Genomic DNA, 24,256 nt, shown 5'->3' on the forward strand with positions numbered 1-24,256 from the left:
AAAAAAAAAAAAAAAAAAGCCTTAAGTGTATAAATGTGTATAGCTTGTAAGTATGAGTGTGTGTGAGTATGCACGTGGTATTAGTGTGAGTCTGCAAGTGTACATGAGTACCAGTGAGTGCAAGGTGTGAGTACATACGAGAGTGTGGGTGAGTGCATGTGTTTGGGATAAACCACGGGATGGTGACAAGAGCAGCAATATGTGCTTTGTCTGTGTACCACATTCAGACCCCTTCCGGCCCCCGTATGGGCCGGGATACTCACACAATGCAGGAATTTTAGCCCTCTTGGAAAACAGAGGCACCACTCAAGATGGTAGCCTTAAGCTGTGTCTCCAGAATGGACCTTCCTCCTCCTTTCATGTGAAACCTGTCCTTCCCTTCCCACAGCTCCTCAGCTGGGAAAGACCCTGGCACCCACCCATCGACAGCCCCTCCCAAGCTCCCTCCGCCCTCCACCTGACCTCGCTGCTCAGAGCTGGGCCAGGCTCCCAGCAGGGTGGCTAAAGCTGCTGCCAGGGCCCATCCATCAGGCCCAGCAAAGACTCCCCCCAACCGCCCCACCACAACAGTTACGACCTGTCAGTAAGCAGAGGAAAGCGATGATGATTCCCCTCCCCACCCTCTGTCTCTGAGGCTGAAGGTCTCCCCCTCCACCTGGTGACCTGCTGGGCTCTAGGAGACCAAAGCTATGGATCAAGGATGAAAAATGCCTAGCTACTGACTAAGACACAATAATGGGCCGGTTTGCATAACCAGTTAGTGCCAAAGCAGGATGAGCTCCCATCACCCATCCCGTGGCAGCTTTCCTGATTGATCCCTGACCTTTCTCCCCTAACTCTACAGAAGGTCATTCTGCTCCAAGCCTGTAGATGGCAGGGCTTCGCAGCACGTGGCAAGCAGCCCAGAGTGTACCTCTGCCCTGGCCTGTGTGCACCTTAGCACCTTGTCACCACACCTGAGAAGACCAAATCCCAGCTTGCTGCCCTCTCCCGGTCCCCCCAGACCTAGTGTGTTTGTACAGAACCTCAGAGGACATAATGAGAGGCCGATGTGTCTGCAACTGGCTGCGTTTGAGCTCCAGCAAGGGGTGAGGAAGGCAGGGCAGGTGGGGGGGGCAACAGTGGTAACTGCTCTCACATGACTTTCCTCCCTGAATGTTCTCTGCTCCGAGACTGAGTTGGAAGCTTCCAGTTTTATAACCAGCTTCAGCTTATACACAGCCAGCTGCATTTGCTACTACTGTTTGTGTGAGGAGAGCCAGCCAGCAGACTCCCAGCTCCACCTGGCCTCAGCAGTGGTTCCAGCCCAGCTGTTGTGAGCATGGGGAAGGCCTGGTCTATGTGGATAGCACATCAAAAGTCTCCGGATCTCCTTGTTCTGTTGCTTGCTCTCCAGTGGGTTTTTCCACTCCTCTAGACTGTGGGCTGTACTCTCTACAACATCCCTCATTGCACCCAGCAAATACACAGCTGGGGGGACACAGAGTTGGAGAAAGGAGGCCAGGTGTTTCCGAGGAGGTTGGGTCATTTGCACTAGAGCCTCAGTGTTCAAGGGGACTGTGCACATCCCTTCCCCTTCCACACCCTCCCACAGCTACTACCACAGCCCTGATCCCGGAAAGCCTCTCTGGGAGCAGTCAGGCTACAAAAGGACAACCCCCGCCTGGGAAAGAGTAGACTCTGGAATGGGGGGGCGTGAGAGTGGGGATCTGAGGCCAGGACTGAAGCAGACCATTGTGTAAGGACCTCGCTGGACTATCCTGGTGACAGTACTTGGCCCAGCCTAAGTAAGGTGGAATCCAGCCCTGGGACCAGACTCAGGCCCTGCTGTGATATGCTAAGTGACCTCATGGTCCTGGCGTCCCTGGCATCCAGCACACCCAGCTCCTTAGTCCCAGAGGCAGCAAGGAGGAGGAAGGTGTCTCCCAGCCAGAGTCAGGCTGAGCTTGCCTTTTCTGGTCTGCAGTGCCATGCGGTGGTGGCCCTAGCCTTCCGACAGGCCAAGAGCATTCACCTGGGGGCCATTTTGCCCAGTGATTAGTAGTGAGACCCTGGAGGCAGACACCTGGCCCATGACTAGGGGAGCAAGTACCTCTGCCTCAGCACCCCCTCCTGTAATCAGAACAGTGAACTTCTTTAAGATGTGTGCACATAGCTGTGTGCATAGTTAGAATGGACCTGGCTTGCAGTAGGTGCTCAGTAATGGTAGCTGTTGAGAGCTCCACAAAAGCAGAGGTAAGGCATGCGAGCAGGAGGGAATAGAGATGTCAGTCTGCAAACTCCAGCAACTAACCAAAGTGCAAAGGCTGAGATCCTACCCCCCTGGCATTTTATGGCCCTTCTCACAATATTTCCTTAGAAAAAGCCAGAGAAACCATCTTCCTTGCCTCCACATTGTCTTTAGCCCCTGCCAATTGTCTTGATTCTGCTTTCTAGCTTGCAAGGGGAAACTTAGCTCTGGAGGCAAATACAGCTAGGGTGAAACCCAATTCTGCCCAGAGCTAACCACGTGGCCTTGAACAAGTGACTTAGTTGTCCTGAGCCATAAAATTGCCTGCTATAGCAACTATCCTATGTGGAGAGCCCCTAAATCAATGGTGGCAAACCTAAGGAATGCTTGCTATAGTGGGCTGTTTGTCATCATTAAAAGTTTCACCATCACTGCCCTATATGAAGTGATGGGTGTGGTGGCATATGCTTATAATTCCAGCACTAAGGAGGCTGAGTCAGGAGTATCACTGAGAGTTTGAGATGAGACTGGCCTACACACCAAGGCCAGCCTGAACTACATTTGGGACACTACCTCAAGAAGAAGAGGAAGAGGAAGGAGGAAAAGGAAGAGGATTCCATATGAGCACAGTTAACAACCAGCAGGCCCTTAGGACAATGAAGGTGTTGAGACCCCTGCTCATGAGAACCAGCAAAAGGCAGGCAGACAGAGACCACTATAGATTCTGCTTACATAGAAAACCATAATAGTCATGAGGCCTTACGATGATAGGCAGGAACCTGGGACACCAGGAGTGTCACAGCTTTTACTCTGGGAGAAAGCTGGACCCACAGTAGCCCTTTGCTCTGGCAGGCCCTGTCAAGGGTGGGCCAGGCCTCCCTACCTTATGAGGGTGGTGGTGCAGAGTAGCTCACTGGAATGGCATCTGACGCCCTCCAGGGACAGCGAGACTGTGCACTTGCAGGCCTCCGTAAATCACGCACCATGTGATGGGCTTAGCCTCCTGGCAGCCAGTGGCAGTCCTGATTGACAGCATCTCCCACATACCCAGGAGTACATAACTACCCTCAGGCCTTCCAGGGAGGTGCTCCAGACCAACCCCCGATGTCTGATCATGCACACGCGCGTGCACACACACACAGTCACACATATCCTGTGTGCTCATGCCTCCTGCTGGGCATGACCTCAGGCTGTCTACCACTCCTGGGCAGACCCAGCTGTGCCCCCAGATACAAAAGGCCTGGCAGACTGCAAATGGGACAGGCCCCAAAGCCCACCTGCCCTAACCCTTCCCTCCAGGGAGCATGGAGAAGGGCAGCCCGAGTGAGCAAACAAACTTCAGACTCCCTATCTCGAAGCCCTAATCTCTGCTCCCAACACAATCAGAGGTCTCTAATCCGGAATGAAAAGCAAACACAAGCTCTCCTCTCCTCCCCTGCTTCCTCTAATCAAACCCTGGGCCTTGCTCCTGTTTTCAATACAAATATCCAATTAAACTTTCCTGGAGGGTTCAATAATTGGATCACAAAGTGAGGGTGGGGCAGGGGTTCCTGTGGACAGCACAAGACCCCAGGGGGCAAAGATGCACAGGGCAACAGAGAGCAGCAAGCAGATAGGGAGAGAGAACATGAGAGGCCCCTAGACAGGCTTTAGACTGTCCCCCAGTAATCAAGAAACACATGCTCTGCCCCCAATTCTGACTTCCTCCGAATTGTCCTGAGAGAGGTCTCAGCAGGACCTGCTTGTCCTTGTCACAGCCACCTGCTTGGGTCTTATCACAGCTGTGTCCCCTAGAGGCCAGTATCCTCTCCCAAGCATTGCCATGTTTAATCAAAACACAGCAGTTCGGCTCTACCATCAAATCCCTGTAAAACTAAGACTTCTCCACCTCTCATATGAGTTGCTGCTCCTAGCAATAATCAGTCCTTATCCAGCCTGGCCTCAGAAGCACAAGTTTTCTCCTATTCCTATGAAAAGACTACAAGGAGAAGAACCTGTCCATGTGCCCCTGTGAGCTGGGGCTTGAGAATGACTGGACCGTGGGGCTCCTGGTGACATCCAGTCCTGGGCTCCTGTTTCAGTCCCCTGACTAACTTGAGGGAAAGAAACTCCACTCCTCTTCCAACTTCAGGGATCAATTTGCTCCATCAAAAACTTTCTGCTATGAATCCTGAGGACACTTAGAGACCAAAACACCAGTATTCAAAAGTAAGACGAGTTGGGTGCGGTGGTGCACACATGACACCCCAGCACTCTGGGGGCCCGAAGCCCAGCCTGGACACTGAAGGGTGAGCTCAGCCTGGGCAACTAAACAAACTAGCAAGACCCTGTCTCCAGATTTAAAAAATTTTAAGACTGGAAATGTAGCTCAGGCTAAATACCCTGGTTTTAATTCCCAATACCACACAATGAAGGAGGGGGGGGAGGGGGAAGGAGGAAGAAACGAAGGAGGAGAAAGAGGAGTAAAGGGGAGGGAGAAGAGAGATGATGTGGCAAAAGGCAATTTTTAGAGCACAGAGAAGAGGTTAGCAGAGGTTAGCAGTCTGTTCAGCCTTCCCTCTTTCCCTCCATCCCTGGGTTCCATCTTAAGAAGTCAAATTACAAGCCAGCCTAGGGGTTGTGGTAGAGGGCTAAAGAAGGAGGCCAGCTGGCCCTCCTAATTACCAAACCCAAAGCTCTCTTGACAGATTGGCCTGACAGTGTGGAGCTGACTCCTGTAGAGCAGTACAGACTGCACCTGGAGGTCTCTGCCCACGACCTCTAGATGAAGGACAAGGTTGACTGGGAAAGGCAGCCCGAGAGGAGGGGCCGGGAGCCAAAGAGAGGCAGAGTCCTGGACAGCTGGATGAAGCTAGGGGATCAGTGCCCCACAGAGGGGCCCCACAAAGAACAGAGAACAGACCTGGGTATTGTGGCCTCTACTTAAGCAAAGATAACTAGAGAGAGCTTTCTGCTGAACACCTGTAAATAAAACTGATGACTATCTGCACCTCTCCAAACCCAGCCCATGAGACCGTTCCCCAGAATGCTAGCTCAGCATCTCTGGGCTCAGCTACCCCCAAGTTTCAGTCCAAGATGCCCGAAGATGCCAATCCATGGTAAATCAAGCAGGCAGAAGCTCAGGCCAGGCAGGGCATGGCTGCCCCAGCAGAGCAAAGTTCGCATGTGAAGTCTGCTGGGAGAGCAGCTTGGGAGATGCTCCTCATGGCAGGGAGCCCAGAAGGCAAGCTCCGAACCAGGAGCTTCCAAGGGAGTCTGGCTTTAGGATTTACGAGTCTCTTGTTTCCATTTAAAAAAGACTCCAGGCCTCAAGTGCTCCGGAGAGGATCCTTCTGTGGAGCCCAGGTGCAGGTGGGAGGAAAGCTGGCATTCCCGAATTCCTGAGCAGCGCCATCCTTTCTCCTCTGTGGCCAGCTCAGTGCTTGACTCCCTTCTTGCAGGCCAGGGCTATATGACTTAGACTGTGGTGTGAAAAGCTATGCTATGACTTAGAGCAAAAGACATGCAAAAGAGAGGAAAGGCCATGCTTCCCTGGCCTAGAGACCAAGAACATGCTTCAACAACAAGTTGTTCGCAAGTGGCGGTGAAGGCCAGAAGTACCGTAGTTCTTGAGCTATCTGACTGGGAACAATAAACGTCACTAGAGGAACTTGAATATTTTTCCAGGATCACTTCTCTCCAGTGTTCCAGAAGTACCTCCACTGAGACCCACATTGTACTACCAATTTCCCTTCTTCTATACGTCCCTCCCTGGGATTTGAGTACTATGTGAGTCTGTGGCTTAGTGGTTTTTTTGTTTGTTTGTTTGTTTGTTTTTCCTTTTGAATTGATGTGTTATTTCCTCTTTTTTTATTAAGTTTTTTGGTATTTTTTAGGTATATAGTACAATTACATTCATCATTGGGATCTTGTACCTTTACATGATATATCTTGGATCTTGTTTTTTTCCCCATACCCCTGCCCTCTCTTCACCCCCTCCTCCCTTCCCTATTTACAAATACTGTTTCCATTTTTTCCTTTTCTCATATTTTTCTTTTCCCTTCTTTTCTTTCCCCTACCCTTCACACTTCCCCTACTCCTTTAGCTTTTTTCTTCTTATTTCACATCATCAATTATACAATTTGAAACTTATCTATACTTTTAGTTTTTCACACCAGAGAAACTATTCAGTATTTACCATATGTGTGTCCTATTTATTTCACTTAAGAGTATGGCCTCAATACGCATCCATTTAGTTATAAATGTCTCCAGTTTCTCACTCTTTATGGCTGAGTAGTTCTCCATTTTATAGAAAAACCACATCTTTTTTATCCAGTGTCCAGTTGATGGGCAATTGGGCTGTTTCCAAGTTTTAGCTATTACATACTGTGTGTGGCTTACATCTTATATTAACCTGATTTGGGCATCAAACTGTGAGACAGAAGGGGATCCTGAACATGGTATCCAGCCATGTGCAGATGGACACTGACTGCTGCTGGTTTATCTTGCATTTGTTGAAGAAGGCTTTGGCTACAGATCCTGCTCAGGGATAGTCCCAGGATGATAGCAGAAATGTAATGATCCATTTCATCTGGAAACAAGCTGTGTCAATAGAGAAAAAAAACAGTGCTAAGAGGTTATAGACTAAAAGTGAGTTGAACTGGGATTCACCTGGGGCAATAGGAAGAGGGACAAGAATCTTGACAGTGAGAATAGGAGTCTTACTAGGGTCCCCAGCCATGACCTTGTTGGATAAGGTATAAGCCCAACAGAAGGATATGATAGCCTTTGCTGGAGAAGATTTTCAATTGAATAAAATGCTCTGGAGATGTTTGAATTCTAACTAATAAACATGGTCAACCACAAGATATTTACAGAGATATATTTTCTATGACAAAGGAAACACATTGTAGGGAGTGGTATAACAATCCCCAACTTCGTTTGTGCACAGCACCTGCAGTCCTTTGCACATCCATCCCACCTGCCTAGAAGGCCATCCCATTCTGATCCCTGTTCTCTACCTCCCACCCTCCAGAGTTTGTAAGGCTCTTCTGAGAATTGAGTTAACTCCTGTAAAATCCTTGGACAGAACCTGGGACATAGCACTCAATAAAGGTTAATTGTTGTTGCTCCATCATGCTGTCTCTTGGGCATCTCTATACAGCCCATGTGAGTTGGCCATCATGTGCTCCTCTCTTGTGCCCACCTTACCATGAGCTCTCAACCAGCGGGAACCAGCCACTGAATGCTTTGTATTCTTACAAGCTGGGGTATGGTAAGCAGAACATGGGGTAACTCAGAGTCTGGAAATATGCTAAGGGATCACTAAATGTTGAATGAATATATGAATTTAAATAAATGCCTATGCACGTTTGAGATGTATTATAAGCAAAACATGTGCCTGCCACCAGCGGTGGTCATGTTCCCTCAGACATGCGTTCCCTCACCCCTCGCCATGGTTCCGGCCCTCAGCCAGCAGCCTGTGGCCCACTGTCTTTGGAGAGAGTTCATTTTGCTTTGCTCAAAGCCAGCCAACATCAACAACAATATGGAGATGGAAACCAGACAAGAACCAATGAAAGTTGTTCCTTCTCCAGCTGAGGTTCCAACACTTTTCAGTCTGCTAATGAGACCCAGCTAGGAGTAATCAGGAAGTGTCTAAAATTAGATGTTTTAATTTGAGCAAGAGGGAAAGAGACTGACTCAGAAGGGGGCATGTTCCGTGGTAGAGAGAGCAGAGTCCTGGAAGCTCCAGAAAAACCAGAGAATAATCTGCTGCTCCAACACCCAACAGAACACCCAGGGAAGATTAGTGTCCCTGTCACCCAGAACCTGATCACAAATTAGAACAATTCACTGACCATTTGTCCCAAAACTCATGTGTTTGAAGTCAGAGAGCAGATGCCAGGGACTGCCACCTGGAAAACATTATTTGGAATTTGATTTTGACTCCTTTCTTCTAACCAGCTCACAACTTTCCAACTGCATCATTTTGGTTCTCATTCCTCCTAAAAGTTAGGAATAAAGTAGGTGTTGGTCTACTTTTGACAAATTTTTCTGACCATTCTGGATCATAGAGACCCTTACGTCTTTTGAACTTCTAAGAGAACCTTATTATCTTTACCATTCATGTATTAATACATCTAACATTTATTGTGCACCTATTTTGGGGTAGATATTGAAGTAAGTACCAAGGATTTCACATAAAGGTGGAAAGGACATAGTGCTGCTTTAAGAAGTTCTGTTTGCTGGCAAGATAAGGAAAGTAACAACAGCAAGACCATGTGACAATTGCTCCCTGGGAGGTAATTTGGGTACCAGGAAAAAAGAGCACAGGCAGAGAAAAGTTTAAAAAGATTTTATTTGACACTAGTATATATCACCTTGTATCACTAGTCTTCCTTTTTATTTCTTTTAAGCCTATGTGTGAGCAACTTGTAGCCAAAGAATGTGCCTTCTTATTCTCTATATTCCAACCTGTAGAGAACTTTTCCATTGTTGGGGTCCAGTGCATGTGTTTTATTGGTGATGCCTAAGAATGTGGGGCTCTTCCATTACAGCAAGTGATGATCGTGTCCATTCTCCCTGAGAATCTACAAAAGTAAGCTGAAACTGAAGGGGAAAAGCATTCGAATGAGGTCACATCCTTTTAAGGATCGCGTGGGCTGGGGATTAAGCTTCAGTGGTTCTGCTGCCTGCCTGGCAAGCACAAGGTCTGGAGTTTGATCCCTGGTACAAAACAAAACAAAATGAAACAAAATAAAACAAAACAAAACAAAACAAAGAAAACAGCCTGGGGCCTTTTAAGGATCTCCTCCTTTAAAATGCTTCAGACACAGGAAAGTCTTTCCTGTTTGCAGGACAATTACACCTGGTGTTACCTAAGGACAAACGAATGGAGCAGAGAGCCTTCCAAGGGTCTGGTGGGGCCAAAATGCTCCTACTTTCAGCAGTCCCCAGCAGAAGGCAAAAGGCTACATCTTCTTAGGAAAGGAATTGCTGAGTTAGAGGAGTGTACCAAAGATAAGATCAGAATCCTTCTTGTGGCTTCCATAGCTCTTCTCAGCTAGTTCTGCTCCCTCTCTCCATCCTCATCTGCATTATCCTCTCTAACACATCTCTGTTGCTGACATTCTGACCTTCCTGCCATTTTGCAAACTCAGCAGGTCCTTCCCACATGCTTTGGATGTCTTTTCTTCTTCATCCAAGAACTCCTACTCATCCTTTAAGATCCAACTCACACACCACTATCTCAGCAAAGAATGCCAACATTCACGAGTGCATCAGTCATTCGGTTCTCTCAGAAACTCCAGCATTTTATTTATAGCTGTGTTGTGACACTTGCCAAGTTGTATTGTAAACATATTAATTAGGCTGTTTGGGTTACAAGCACAGAACAATCAGGACTTCAAAGCCTGGAGTCTTCAGGGTCCAGCTGAGCTCACAAGAAGCTGGGGTGCTATAGGAAAACCAGTGTAGCAGTTACTCTTGACAACTAGGGGTCACTGGATGCCACTTCTGGGATTCTTCACTAACATCACTGGCTGTTTGGTCCCTCTTGACACCTCCTCTTTCCTTCCCCACCACGCAACCACAGCAAGACCTAGGAAGTGAAGTTTAAGATATACTTCCCTTTTTGACTGCCACCATCTCCATCTCAGTGGTTCTCAGTTCTGAGTCCACATTACATCACCAGGAGAACATCTGAACGATTCTCCCCCATGGTCATGTTCCCTGGCAACACTCTCCAGCCTCACCCTTGGTCCCTTTCCTGTACTCCACAGCACTGACCTTTGTGTCCCTCTTATGGTTTGGATGTGGTGCAGGGGTGTCCCCTAAAGGTTCCTCTGCTGAAGGTTTGGTCCCTGGTGTGATGCTGCTGGGAGCTGGTGATACCCCTAAGAGGTGAGGCCAGAGGGTGATCAGGTCAGTGGGCTGCCACTGTCAGAAGACTAATGCTGGTCTCAGGCACTGAGTTCCTTTCTCACAATAGTGAACTGCTATCCAAGAACAATCCTTGCCCCTGGATCCCTCTCTGGCTTGTGGTCTCACAGTGTGCTCTCCTTCTCTCACGTATTCCTACCATCATGCCATCTGCCATATTGTGATACAGCCCCAGAAGGTGACTGGGCAGTGGAGTCACTTACAGGTGAGCAGCACAGTCATATATTTAAATGTCTGCTACTACTTACGGTGTATGGAAGAGGACTGTGGTTTCTCTGCCTGGCACCTGTTTAAAACTGATACTTTCCAAGTGTCCGATGAATATTGTGTTGAATAAGAACAAATGCCCCTCTCTTGTTCCTAAAGCAGAACTCAGCTGGGAGTTTCCCCTGGTCTTCTGGTGTCAGGGTACTGAATCTATCTCCAACCTTCCCAAAACTGGTCAATTTACAGCTAGAGAATCATGACTTCCTCCCTGCTACCCCATTAAAAAAAAAAAAGCAGAAAGCAAGCTGGACATCAAAGGCCTTATGAAACTAATATTTTGATGACTTAAGAGTAAATGAATGAAAAACATATGATTCAAATTTCCTTTATGATACACAAGGGCTCTTTCTAGACTCGTTTTCCCTTGCTGCCAAGCTAACGATGAGAGTGGAAGTTGCCCAATTCTCACATCATCAACAGATGGCTCCCCACATTTGGGAAACTTTTACGTGGCAAGAAAGGAGAAGGCCAGCTCCTCGAGTAACTTCTGTGCCTACTGGCTCTTTTTCCTCCTTCCGTATATTGTCTGAATTAAAAAGGCCTAGGGCCTGGGGTGGTGGGTTTGCCATCCTGAACGCGGCAGTGGTCACAGCAGAAGGATGCGTGGGATCAAGCAAAGATCCAAATGCCAAGATTTAGGCCAGGATTTGCCACTGAAAAACCACATAATCCCATGAGCTTCAGTTTTCCCATTGGCAAGACAGAGGTAATGACTCTTACTTTATTTCTGATAAAAGTTGTAGGCATAAATGAGATGGCCAACACATGGCCAATGAACAGGCAAAGTTCATTGCCTGTAACAGCAACACAAATGTAAGGATGCTGCCATCAGCCCTAGCACTCTGGGAGTGTACGGATCAGTAGCACACTTCCTTGGCTCCCCCCACTGCAGGATGGAAGGAGAACACAGGAGACTTGGCCCTTGGATTTGGTGATGGGGGGTGTGGATAGGAGCCCCTATGGAGAAGAGGAGCTCAGGGAGTAGCTCCCTGGACACCTTCTCTCTCAATGCAGTGACAGTGCTCATTGCCCAAAGGCCTGGTCTCATTTTCAAAGTTATTGGTGCAAGGCTGTGATTTGGGGAAAAGTGTGTGTGTGTGTGTGTGTGTGTGTGTGTGTGTGTGTGTGTGTGTATTTTTGAGACAGGGTCTCACTCAATCATTAAATTTTTCATGTTGGGTTCAAATTTGTCATCCTCCTGCCTCACCCCCCCAGAGTGCCTGGATTATAGGCATGTGCTGCTGAGCCCAGCTTGGGTGACATTTTAAAAATCTTTCCAACACTGACTCACCTTGACAGTCAGAGATAACTGGGACCACAGCAGGACCAGGCTGGCAGGGAGTGAAGCAGAAAGCACCCCTCACCTTCATAAGTGGTAGGACCATCATGGGCAGGACCGTGGCCAGGGGCTGCTCATTTGCACACTGGGGACCCAGCCTCCCCAGTAACATTTATTTATGTTGCGTGAACATCAAGCAATGCTCAAATAAGGACATGAAGGTAAAGGGGTGGGGGCAGGTGACATAAAAAGATGAGTGGCTCAAGTAGGGTGGTTGGCAGCCCACTGTCATTGTTAGGAAGGGTGTAAGAGTCCCTCTTTCCTTCTGCTTCTAGCTACTGTCTTCCAAGTATAGTCATTGATTATCTTTCAGGGGCATGCCTAGGACCAGACTAGGAGCTGGGTAGGAGTGACAGGACAGACAAGTCCCTGCCTTCATGGGACATGTAGTGCCAAAGAAGCCAGACAAGGACACAGGTCATTACAAGTATGCCAAGCATGCGGGAGATGGGCAGATCTTCCAGGAACTTATAGCACCCAGGTACATGGTCTGGGTAATCACTGAAAGCTTCTGGAGAAAGCAATATTGAAGCTGAGACTGAGGCCCACAGGAGTTTGCAAGGCAAAGGTGTGTGAGGGCAGGGACTGGAGGAGAGTCCAGAGCAGTTAGAGCAAAGTAACTGCAGGTAGGAGGCCCTCACTAACACATTCACATTGAGAATTTTTTAGATATTTCACTTGGCCTTCTTGGTTTCCCAGTTTACAGATGGAGTCATATGGATTAAGTATTTGAGTTCTTTTCTTTGGTGTTCCTGGGCCCCTTGGAAATACAGTTGGCTAGATGATGTCCCTCACTGTACATGCTAGTGCCTTAGATCTTTCCCTGCAACATAGTGGAACCCCTACTTATGTAGGCACTGTCATGTGCTTAACAGTACAGCCTACTGGTCTCCCTCTCCAGTCTTCCAGCGAGTGATTTGGATGAAACTACAGGGATTTATACATTATAGCAGTTAAGAGGCTAGGCTGGGATTAGATAGAATTGGACTCAAATCCTGCTTTACAATCCAACTATTAAAATCTTGGAGAAATTAATTCATCTCTCTGACACTTTCTGATCTGGAATACAGAACTAATGAAAATGTCTACCAGCCAGGTATAGTGGCTCACACAATAATCCTAATAACTTGGGAGGCTGAGACAGGAAGATCACAAGTTCAAGGCTAGCCTGGGCATTTTAGCAAGATCTTTTCTCAAAATAAAAAATAAAAAGGACTGGAGGTACAACTCAGTGGTAGAGCATGCCTAGGTTCAATCTCCAGTTCTAAAAAAAAAGAAAAAAAAAACCAACTTCTGATTGTAAAGGTTAAAGGAGAAAAGGCCATGCAAAGTGATTAGATTAGCGCTAGTATATACACAGCACCTAATTTGTAGTTTGGGTTTTGTTTTGTTCAATACTGATGATTGGACACAGGGCTTTCACACTGAGATTTTCTCTTCTACATTAAACATGATCTTACTAAGTTGCTAAGATACCCAGGTTGGGCTCAAACTTATGATCCCCCTGCCTCAGCCTCCCAAAGTGTTGTGATTATAGTCATGTGCTGCCAGATCCAACTGTGCATCTACTTTGGAGACGGAGTTAAAGACAGTCATGAGGCTCAGAGCAACCCACAAACTCTTGGCTGAGAAAATGCAGATCAGTTGAGATAAAATTTAGCAAGAATTTAATTAGTGCTAGGCTCTGCTCTTAGATCTCTCTCTCCCTCTCTCCGTCCCTCCCACCCCCCCACTCACACACACACACACACACACACAGCTTTATAAGGGTGGATCAGCGGGGCCCACAGAACACATACAGGGGGAAATCCTTCTGCAATTTAGTAAATGATAGGCACAGAGGAGTTTGAGTATTCTGTCACTGCTAATCCCTCCAGTTGCTTTATAGAAAAGCAGTGTCCAGACAGGAATGTGATCAGGCAGCTCAATGCCATGAATCAAACCTCCCTGGAGTATTACAGTAAGTTCTGCTGTTACATTCTCAGGATAGACCCCAAGGAGCCCTGAGGATGCAAACATTGAAAAAACATATTGCGCGAGGAATGGCATTTTCAGCCCAGAGAAGAAAAGGCCCTCCAAGTGCTTTCTTTCATTTATGCATCCAAACATTCCTGGAGTGCCTGGGAAGTGTCTGGTAACATACAGTGTGTTACCAAGCCATCAAGAAATGTCTGTTTCCCGAGAGTCGATGGTGGGTGCCATGGTGAACAGCCCAGTTTTCCTCTTGGAAGAGACAGTCCTAGCTCACAGCTACTGGGGATGTCAGCTGCTGGTGGCCAACACCCTGTCCCTCAGTGGTAATGGCCTCTCCCAAGGTCATACCCTGCTGGAAGAAAGAAAGACCAGGTCTCCTTGCTACATGGTGAACAATTCCAGTGAGCCATTCCAGCTCAAGGGCACCTCGTGGGACCAGATAGGCCTCAGTTTCAACCACAATGAGAGTGACTTCTCCCTCTGCCTAGTCCCACTATTCGCATTTTCTTGCAAGGATGTATCCCACCAGTCTTGCTGATGGGGTAACAGGAATTCAGATGAGTAAGAAGGCATTTATAATAGACTTGGTAGGACTAGGAATGGGAGAAGTGCAGGAGGATATGGATATACCCAGTCCAGAACTGTGGGATATATTAGTCTATTTCCTGTTGCTATAACAAAATTCCCAAGACTGGTAACTTTGAAAGAATGATAGTGATCCGGCTCATGTCTCTGGAGGCTGGGAAGTCCATTAGCATGGTACAGGAATCTGGTAAGAGCCTCCACGCTGCCTCAAGACATGGCAGAGGACATCTCATGGTGAGACAGCATGCACACCATCTTTTTATAAAGCCAGTGATGCCATCATGAGGGCCCCACCCACACGACCTCGTCTAATCTTCATTGTCTCCCAAAGGCCTTACTTCTAAATACTATCAATGTATGAACTTGGGAAGTAAGTTTTAAACACGCAAACTTTGAACACATTCAAATCATTGCAAGGAGTCAAGGGGCCTCCCAAAAGAGGTAAACTGATGTGAGATCCAATATGGAGACGGGGCATGAGCAAACATGACTTCTTACCTCCAGCCAGTCCTAAATGACAGAAGAAAGACCCAGACCCTGTAGATGAGCCCTACACTCATCTATGGAGGAGGGGTCCTACCCTGCCTCTGTTCTGCTTTGCCTCCTGGATCTCTGCCCAGGGCCTGCATGGTCAAAATCCCCAGCTTGCAACTGCTATATACCACCAGCCCCATCAGAGGGAGCTGGGTCAGAAAGAGGGGGCTCTACTTTTGGGGATTCAGTTTTGCTGCCTCAACCCCCACCCCATCCAAAGTGAATTTGAGCTTAGAGATTAAAAACTCATTCTCTGACAGGAAATGAGCTGGTGCCAGGACCGCCCAGTTGAGAAAATATGAACAAGATGCCTTGTGCCGCTGATGAACTCCCCACTCCTCGAGCCTCAAGGGAAAGCAGGAAGATGGGCCCGTATCCCAGACACTCCCACATATGTTCTCCCCTGGCTACACCCCCAGAGTGTGGGAAGTCCCTAGCTACTATGGCGTCCTCAGCTCTAAAGTGCCCAGCGTCCCATGGTTACAAATCACCCCATCCAAAAGCAGAGAAGCAAGGGAATGGAGTGGAGTGAGCATTGCACTGTAGCCCAGCCTTGCAATCAATTGACTATGTGACCTTGGCAAGTCTTTCATCTTTTCTGCTTTTGTGTTTTGTTATTGTGGTTTGGTTTGATTTGTTTTTTCAGGGCTGAGGATTGAACCCAGGGCTTCTCACATGCTAAGCTCATCATCTACCACTAAGCAGCATGCCCAGCCTTGGGCCTTGGTTTTGTTGGATTTGTTTTTGTTTTGTTTTAATCCATGCAAAAGGATAATTGGGCTTTTGTACTAAATTAGATGGCTTCTTCCAATTAATTTTTAAGGAGGGAAATTGAAACGTTTTACCTATCTGACCAGAATCTTATATCCAACAACTGAGATCTCTAGTCCAAAAAGACTTCTTCCTAGGACAACAGAGACTCAGGAAAAACCCTGAGATGTCACTTCAAACCCATTCTGATGTTTGTTTGGGGCTCCAGGTCAAGGTGAAAGTTGGCAAAAGCATATTCTTTCCTTGCACTTTTGGAAGCTAGCTTAGGCCACCTCTCACCCAGATTCTCCTACCCAGACTACCCTTTCTATGGTCTCAGTACCATGAGTGTATTTCAGAGGGGCAACAGTGTCTACACCTTTTATGTCAAACAAGCCTTCCTGGAATCTGGGCGATAGATGCCTCTGGTAGAGTCTGGAATCTTTCACCAGCCCAGCCTTAACCTCAAGGATGACTGGATCACGTGAATCAGCAAACATTTATGAACTACTAAGTCTGCCAGAGACGTTGGGCTTCTCTGGTAATCTGGTAAATCCGCCAGAGATGCTGGGCTTTTCAAAGAATATGAAGTAGTCCCTAATGTGTGTAGGATCTTTGGGAATCATGGGATGTGATTCTTTTTTCTCTTGCCCTTTACCACATCCTCACGACCACATTGACAATCCTTGTGCTGGGACTACCCAGGTGGCCACATTTTCCTGGGTGGCTGAGTAGCTCAGCTCCACAAGACCTGCTCAGATACATGTTCCAAGGCCAAGATTTCTTCTCCTTTTACTTCTGCTTCTCCCTCTCTTCCTCTTCCCCCTCTCTATACCCTTCTTCTTCTTCCTTTTCTTCACACCATGACCAGTTTTATTGTTTTGCAAAAGAAACCTTAACATGCAATGTAATTGCAAATATTCAGCTGTGTGAAAGAGGAACCAGTGCTTATGCACAAATGGGAGGCATAAGACTTTTGTTTTAAATAAACACTTGAATATGACTTGGGTGCTAAAAGCATCTGGCCTCTAGATCTGTGTAGTGGAGCTCCTGGCCCACGGATCTGCAATGATTTCATGCTCCCTCAATAACTCATACATGGAACCAGGGCGCCAATCATCAAACAAGATCAGAATGAGCCCTTTTTCTAGATCCTTTCCCAGCCACTATAGACAAGATCTGGTGAGGACAAGAAAATCGGAATCTCCCCAAAGTCAGTGATCCATAACTGTTAGGTATTCTACATGATTCTTTTGCTTCCCAAGGATGTATATTTCCACAGATGGTAACTGGCCATTACGGCCACCGACATCTGGAGATATATGTGCTCCATTATCTGGGAAGGACCCGTTTCTGACAGAGTGACATTGCATCAGGAGGAAACCATCTTAATATGCGTTGTGTTGCTTAATCATACCAGAGGCTAGATAATTTGTAGAGAAAGGAAGTTTATTTAACTCCAAGTTCTGAACATGGCAGGTACATCTGCTTGGCTCTGATGAGGACTTCTCTGAAGACAGCATAACATAATGTGGCTGCGTGTGAAAAAGAGAAAGAGAAGTTAGAAGGGTGAGACACCATGTGAGAAAGATCTAGGACAGGTGCCAGTTTCTCTTATAACAACCCCCTCTCATAGACCTCCCTTGGTGGAGAAAGAACACATTCCCAACACAAAAACAAATCCCTCTTGAGAGCTGAGTCACCTCCTGCAAGACCATGCTTCTTAACAATTCCAGAACCTGTCAACATCACCACACTGGAGACCACGCTTTCAGCATGTGAATAACTGGGGTACATGCTTATACCATATCTGAACCATAGCAGCAACAGATAGGAAAGACATGTTACCATGACCCATTGTTGTGCAACAAATGACTACAAACACAGCCTCATGTTTTCCTCTTAGTCTGGAATTTAGGCACAGCTTAGCGGAGTCCTCTGATTCAGGGATTCTCAGAAGTCTAACAGCAAGTTGCTGATGGAGAAGGATTCACAGATGGAGAAGGATTCATTTCCACAAAGGACTGTTGGCAGATGCAGTCCCACTAGCTTTATCCAAGTGTGCAAGCCAAGAAGGCAAGAGTGAAAGCCTGCAGGCAAGAGAAAAAAAGCACAGTCTTGCACAAGCAGAGAAGTGACTTACAATCACCATCATTGTACTCTGTTAGGTCCTCTCTGTGCTCGAGGTAAGGGACCTGCAACAAGTGCAGACAGGCAGATAGGGATCGTTAGCAGTCACCTTAAAAGCTGTCTATCAGAGAGGAGACATAAAAAGAGCATCATCCACAGAGCCTTCAGCAAAATTGGTCTTGGCAAGCAACATGGGGACAAATGTCACAGCCCAGACAGGCTTTCGTCCTAAGGATATGTGTGCTGGAAGTGAGAACCAAAGCAGTGGCATCCAGGATAAGATTATATCACATAGCACACACTGACAGAGAGCGAGACACAGCTAGCAGCAAGGTGTGGTCTGTGCTAATTTCTGGCCCTGCACTTTCCCAAAATAAGGGAAAGCACTTAGTCACCATTTGGAGCAAAAAGAGAAGTCTATCACTTAAAATCTCAAAAGGGGATGATGTAGCTCTTACCATTCCCTTGCCAGGAATTAGTGCCACCTGTACCTTTGAGAGTGTTGAGATATGAAACTTTCCTTCAGGGTAGAGGTGCAGGGTAGAGGTGTAGAACTCTGATCTTTTCCCCAGAATCCAGTGTGCCCTTTGGAGACATTCTCATTCTCTGCCTGTTCTGAGTTCCCTTCCTCAAACAGGTTTAGTGATCACAAAGCTGCAAAACCCTCCCTCTTCCTCTTACTGTGGCTCCTGAAGCACAGTGCTGTGGTTAAAACTCTGAGGTTTAGGGTCTCACAAATAGTGCTGGAAATTTTTTGTTGTTGTTTATGTTTTGTACTGGGATTGAACTCAGGACCTTGAATTTGTGAGGCAGGCAGCAGAGCCACTGAGCTAAATCCCTGGCCCTACCGCAGGAAGTTTTAAAGTGTGTGTCCTTCTCTCCTCTAAGTAGAGTAAGCATTGAGGCACCAGTCAAGGGAGTACATGCAGCTCATGGCTGTACTGGACCAGACAAGGGTGCCTTGTGGGAATTCCCATAGCTTCACCATACTCCTCTGTCCCCAGCTCCCACCATGGGGCTGAGGTCAGTTCAAGTTGCAACCAGTCAGGAGCCTTTCATCTTTGGCAGGAAATTTGGGCCAGCACCAGCTTCCAATGAATACCCAAAAGACACAGCAATTTAGGAAATAAGAGGTCAGCTTCCTTCTTTGAAAGATCCCTCCCAAGAGGTGAGTTCTTCCCATTTGCACTATTCAGCTTTTCATTACTGTGACAAAATACCTGAGCATAACAACTTCAGGGAGGAAAGGTTGATTTTGACTCAGTTTTAGGAGTTTCAATCCATTCTTGGCTGGTTCCACTGCTGTGGGCCTGAGAAGAGGCAGAACACCACGGTAGAAGGGTGTAGTGGAGGAAGGCTGCTCACTTCATGGAGGCAGGCAAGGAGAGGTGTGGCCTGCCTCATCCAATGAGGCCCCAACTCCTAATAACATCATTTAGCTATGAACTCATGAGTGGATTAATCCATCATGATCCAGTCAGTTCCCAACAGCCTCAGATCAAAACTGGGGGTCCAACCCCCAACTCTTGAGCATTGGGGAACATATCATATCCAGACTACAACACTTTCCTCCTTCACGTTTTCAGTCCAGCTCTCATCCTGTCTTCCTCCACATGGATGTCCACATTCTGAACCCCCCCAGATTAGCCAAACAAGTGTCATGTCATTGTATCCCAGTGAGATAAGCATTCACAAGAAAGTTGCCTGTGCTAGTTACTTTTCTCTCATTTCTGAGACAAAATACCCAATACCCAAATTTATAGGAGGAAGGATTTATTTGGCTTACAGGTCATAGAGGTTTCACTCTATAATCAGATGGCTCCAAAACAAAGTGGCAGAGGGACAACAGTTCATGGTGGAGGAAGGCAGCAAAGCAACAAGGGAGGCAAAAGTTAATGGCAACAAGAGACCTTAACAGTGTCTTTCTGCTTCTTTTATCTAATTCAGACTACCAGGATTAGGGAACCAATCTCTCACATGTAATGATTTAGTAGTCACACACCCTTAATCCTAGCATCACACACTCTAGATTCACCCACCTATGACTGCATGAAGCTTTGGGGGGACATCTAGATCCAAACCACAACACCGCCAAACAAAATTAATCCCAACATGGATGATTTAGCTAAAATCAACATGTCTGAAAAAAAACATACTACCCACCATTGACTGGAACACATACTTTATTCAAGTTATTATCCTGGTCCTTTATAGAGACTGTCTCATTAATCCTCACAACCACTTATAGGAGGTTAATTGTAATATATGTGTTGTATCAATCAAGAAACAGCCTTGATAAGATAAAGTAGCTTGACCAAGGCCCACAGCAAACAGAAAGACCATGGGACCAGTCCTTGGGCTAATGCCCATTTTCAACCTTCTTTGTCTCCTGGAGACCTCCTAAAATAAACACAAAGTTCTAGCTCAGCTACTTAGAGGTTTGTAAGTCATCTGGGAATAATTCTTGTCACCTCCCATATACAATCTCCCACAAGTCTAGACTCCCACAAGACTGTAAGTTTTATTTGAATAACTCATAGCTAGTGGTGAAAATAATCTAATTGATTGGCAGATGGAGTGGTAGTCAAGAGGAGAATTAAGAGAAAGTGGACAGAAGGGTCCTGGCCCAAGGAATCTCTAAGACTTATCTCCAAACTACATACAACGATGCCTCTTCCTGAACTATTTACCTTTCCTTGCCTCACTGAACAAAGCACAATCCTCTCACTCAGAAAACAATCCTCTCCCACTCTGGTGATTGCAGAGACCCAGAGGAACCTACAGTGCCCCTGTGCATGTACAACAACATCTCCTCTGAGGAACCCTGGGTAATCTTAGACATCACAGGTGAGCCAGTTTGACTGCTTATTGACAGAGAGGCCACTCATTCTGTTTTGATTTCCTTCCCTAGAAAACGTTCCTCTAGGTCTATACCTATTGTTGGGGTCAAGGGAACCCCTTGAGATGACCCCAGAGGTTCTTTACTCTTCCTCTGACATGTCGCTTTGAAGGCCAAATGTTTAACCATGAGTTTCTAATTGTCCCACAGGGTCCTACTCCCTTGCTAGGAAGAGATTTACTAGTGAAATTCGGGGCAACTCTCAAATTCTAGCTAAGGCCAAAACAAATTTTACTTGCTAGAACTACACCAGGTCTCCCTGACCAAACTGGCCAACAGGTGGATCCTGCTGCACAGTATAATGGAATACCTTGTAGGGAAAGTTCTACTATGCCAGTAGTTATAAATTTAAAAGACTCCAGCTGGTTTCCTAATCAAAAGCAGAAATATACTTGAATAGTTCTCCCACAGGGGTTTAAAGACAGTCCTCACCTTTTTGTTTGGGGAACTAGAAAAAGATTTGAGAAATTTAAAATTTAAGCAAGGAGCCATCCTCCAGTACGTAGATAATATTCTAGCTTGTAGGTCAACTCAGAAATGATCTAATTATAACACTGTATAGACTCTCAACTTTCTAGCCAAGAAGAAATATAAAATCTCCAAAGAAAAGGCTCGGATATCACTTCAAAAAGTTCAATATCTGGGATATATTCTAATGCCCAGGAATAACACTGTCTATGAACCAGATTCAGGCTATCTCTGATCTTAGTCCCCCCTGCCACCAAATAACAGCTTCACTCCTTCCTGGGGATGGCTGGCTTTAGTAGGATCTACCTACCTAAGTTTGGACTAATGGCAAAGCCTTTATATGAGGCTGTCAAAGGCCCTGAGTCTGTTCCCCTGGAATGGACAAAATTGACCACAAATGCCTTTAGGGAAATAAAACATGCCCTTACTCAGACTTCAGCTTTCTTTCTTATGTATCGGGAAATGTTGGTAAGCCCACCCCTTCAGCTTTAGCACAGAGCAGCACAGGAGACCAACAGTGCAGGCGCCAACACAGCCATGCGTCCACCCCACCCCACGTCCCACCCACGTGAACAAGAGAAAGAGGGCCTCGCTGAGGTTCCCAGATGAAAATTGAAGCCCACGGAAAAAGTGAAGAAAATCTCTGCAATAAAGGCACACCAGGCCACCATAGTTGAAGGCCTCAGACTAATTAGAAACTCAAAATCTAAAGACCAGCTATATCTGGAATATTAAAGTATTAACCCAGGAATTAAACCAAGGACAGTACCAACAACAAAAATAGAAATGAGAAGACATTTAAACAGGCACAGACACAGACTTCCACCAAAGGTAAACTCTGGGGGAAATGAGGTGGAAAAGTCTAACAGTCAACCTTCTGGACACCCTGAACCAATAGCACAAGGAAATAACAAAACCAGTAAATAAGGATCTATGTATCATAGAAGAGACAAATTGCTTTGGAAGTCTTGACCGAAAGGCTAGGATATGAACCCTACCCAGTGACATGTTTTTCAAAAAGGTTAGATGGAGTGGCTGCTGGACGGGCACTCTGCCTGAGAGTAGTAGCAGCTACAGCTGTACTAACAGAGGAAGCTGCAAAGTTAACTTTGGGACAGAGACTAGAAGTCCTGACTCCCCATCAGGTCAGACTATTCTGGAGACAAAAATTTACTTGTAGTTAAGAGGGAAACAGCTTACTGAGTATCAGGTCATGCTCTTAGACATCCCTGAGGCTTTTCTAAAACCTGCACTACTCTTAACCCTGCTTCTTTGATGGGTACAGGCCCAGAACTTAGACATTCTTGATAACAAGTGATCTCCCAGACCTATGCAAACAGGCAGGATATCAGTGAGCTGCCCCTCCAAAACCCTGAGAAGGTGTTGTTCTGATAGAAGTAGCCTTATCAAACAACTATAAAGCAGAGGCAGGAAATTCTATAACTCCTAGAGGCAGCCCATCTTCCCAAGCAGGTCACAATCATGCACTGTAAAGAGCACCAAAGAGACATGTCTGAAGTCTCCTCGGGAAATCACAAGGTTGATAGGAAAGCAAGAAGGACAGCCCTATAGTCCCTCAAGGCCCTATCCTTATTCCCTGTTCCTGAGGAACTATTCTTGTCCTTCTTCAAGGGACGCAGTGACAAGCTATAAAAATCCTGCACAGGAAGTGGGCCTTAATCTTTAGGAGAAGTAGAGAGCCAACCAGACCCTAAAGCGAGCTCTGGCAAAAACTTTGCCAAGAAACATCTGAGTCCTAGCTCCAATTGCTGCCAATAGTGCTTATGAGGATTCAATACATGCCCCAAACTGGGCTAAATGTGAACCAATTGGAGATGTTATATGGGAGGCCATTTCTATTCTCTGATATGATAGTAGACCCAGAGACCATGAGGTTCTTACAATAATTCATTAATCTGGGCCAAGTACAACAGGCTATCCAAATGTATGGGAACAGACTCCTGCCAGCTCCTGCCCAGGAGGACCACCTCTGTCATGGAGACCAAGTGCTTATAAAAACTTGGGGAGAGGAGACATCCACTGACTAATAAAAGCCAAATTGGAAGGGCCATTCTCAGTGATCCTTGCAGTATCCACTACAGTAAAAGTGGCACAGACAGATAATTGTATTCATCTTTGTAAAATAAAGTCAGTCCTATCTGAACTGTCTGGAAAATAAGATCACCCAAAAGGAGAAAGCTACTTCTGTGAACCTCTGGAAGACTCTTGATTTCTCTTCAAAAAGCAAGACTAGTGTGGCTACAGAAAGTGTAGAAATCTGATCTGCTTCTTGTATTTGGGCTTATAGTGAAGCTAAATAGTCACTAATTCTTTTCTTCTTGTTTTCTGGCAGGTTTTTCTTTTTTTAACCCAGGCAGTGAGCCATAGCACTCCAAGGTAGTTGGAGAGCACATAATCCCCAGTAGGTAGGATCCACAGCCCCTTCCAGCTCAAAGAAGTTGTGAAAGAGCAGAGCCCTCCATCCCCTCAGCACCCCATAAAGAATTATGGAAATTTTCATCTCTCAAGGAGAAATGATATAGGAGATTAGGGCATGGCAACCCTGGCTGAGGGGAGTAGGTGTGACCTGTTAATTACAAGACCCTGGAACACATACACAGACCAATTCCCAGAGGCCTGTATGTGGACTTCTTGTGAGACTTGAGCAGATTTTCAGCAGGATGCCTAGACCTGACATCAGTCTGAGGCATAGGATCCCAGCCCAAGCTCTGAGGGCCCATACATAGACATTCTGATGGGCTTCCTCAAGATTTGGACAGAATGAAAGGACACAGATGCCAAGAAGAGCTTGCTTTTGTGGCTTTCCTCACAACAGCCTGCCCTGTATCCTCCAGGGTGTACTTTCATCTTGCTTTATCCTCTTTTACTCAGCCCAAGCTCACACTGCAGAGCCAGATTCTCTCTCACTCTTCACTTTTACTTTCTCAAATGAACTTTGCCACTGATTTTTTAAAAAAGAGAAAAGAATCTTCTCATTGATAGAAAAGATGTTTTAATTCACTGAAGTTATCCCTGAGTGATTTGGACACATTAAAGATACTAAGAAAAATCAAAAGCAAAAAACTCCTGATCCTCATGCCCAAGTGACTCAAAACAATGTACAGTGATATCTTGGCTCACAAACTTAATTCTTTCC

The 24,256-nt window shown here is 46.3% G+C and overlaps 1 long non-coding RNA gene across 1 annotated transcript; it reads left to right on the plus strand.

The window, feature by feature from the left end:
- The first annotated feature begins 10,011 nt into the window (after positions 1 to 10,011).
- LOC104865232 lies at positions 10,012 to 15,273 on the plus strand. Its single transcript, XR_781084.1, has 3 exons — positions 10,012 to 10,114; positions 10,203 to 10,358; positions 15,113 to 15,273. It is a non-coding gene; the product is annotated as an uncharacterized LOC104865232 (long non-coding RNA).
- Positions 15,274 to 24,256: the final 8,983 nt, after the last annotated feature.

Source organism: Fukomys damarensis, unplaced genomic scaffold (genome assembly GCF_012274545.1).
Source record: "Fukomys damarensis isolate Sample0158 unplaced genomic scaffold, DMR_v1.0_HiC HiC_scaffold_16, whole genome shotgun sequence".
NCBI classification, from domain to species: domain Eukaryota; kingdom Metazoa; phylum Chordata; class Mammalia; order Rodentia; family Bathyergidae; genus Fukomys; species Fukomys damarensis.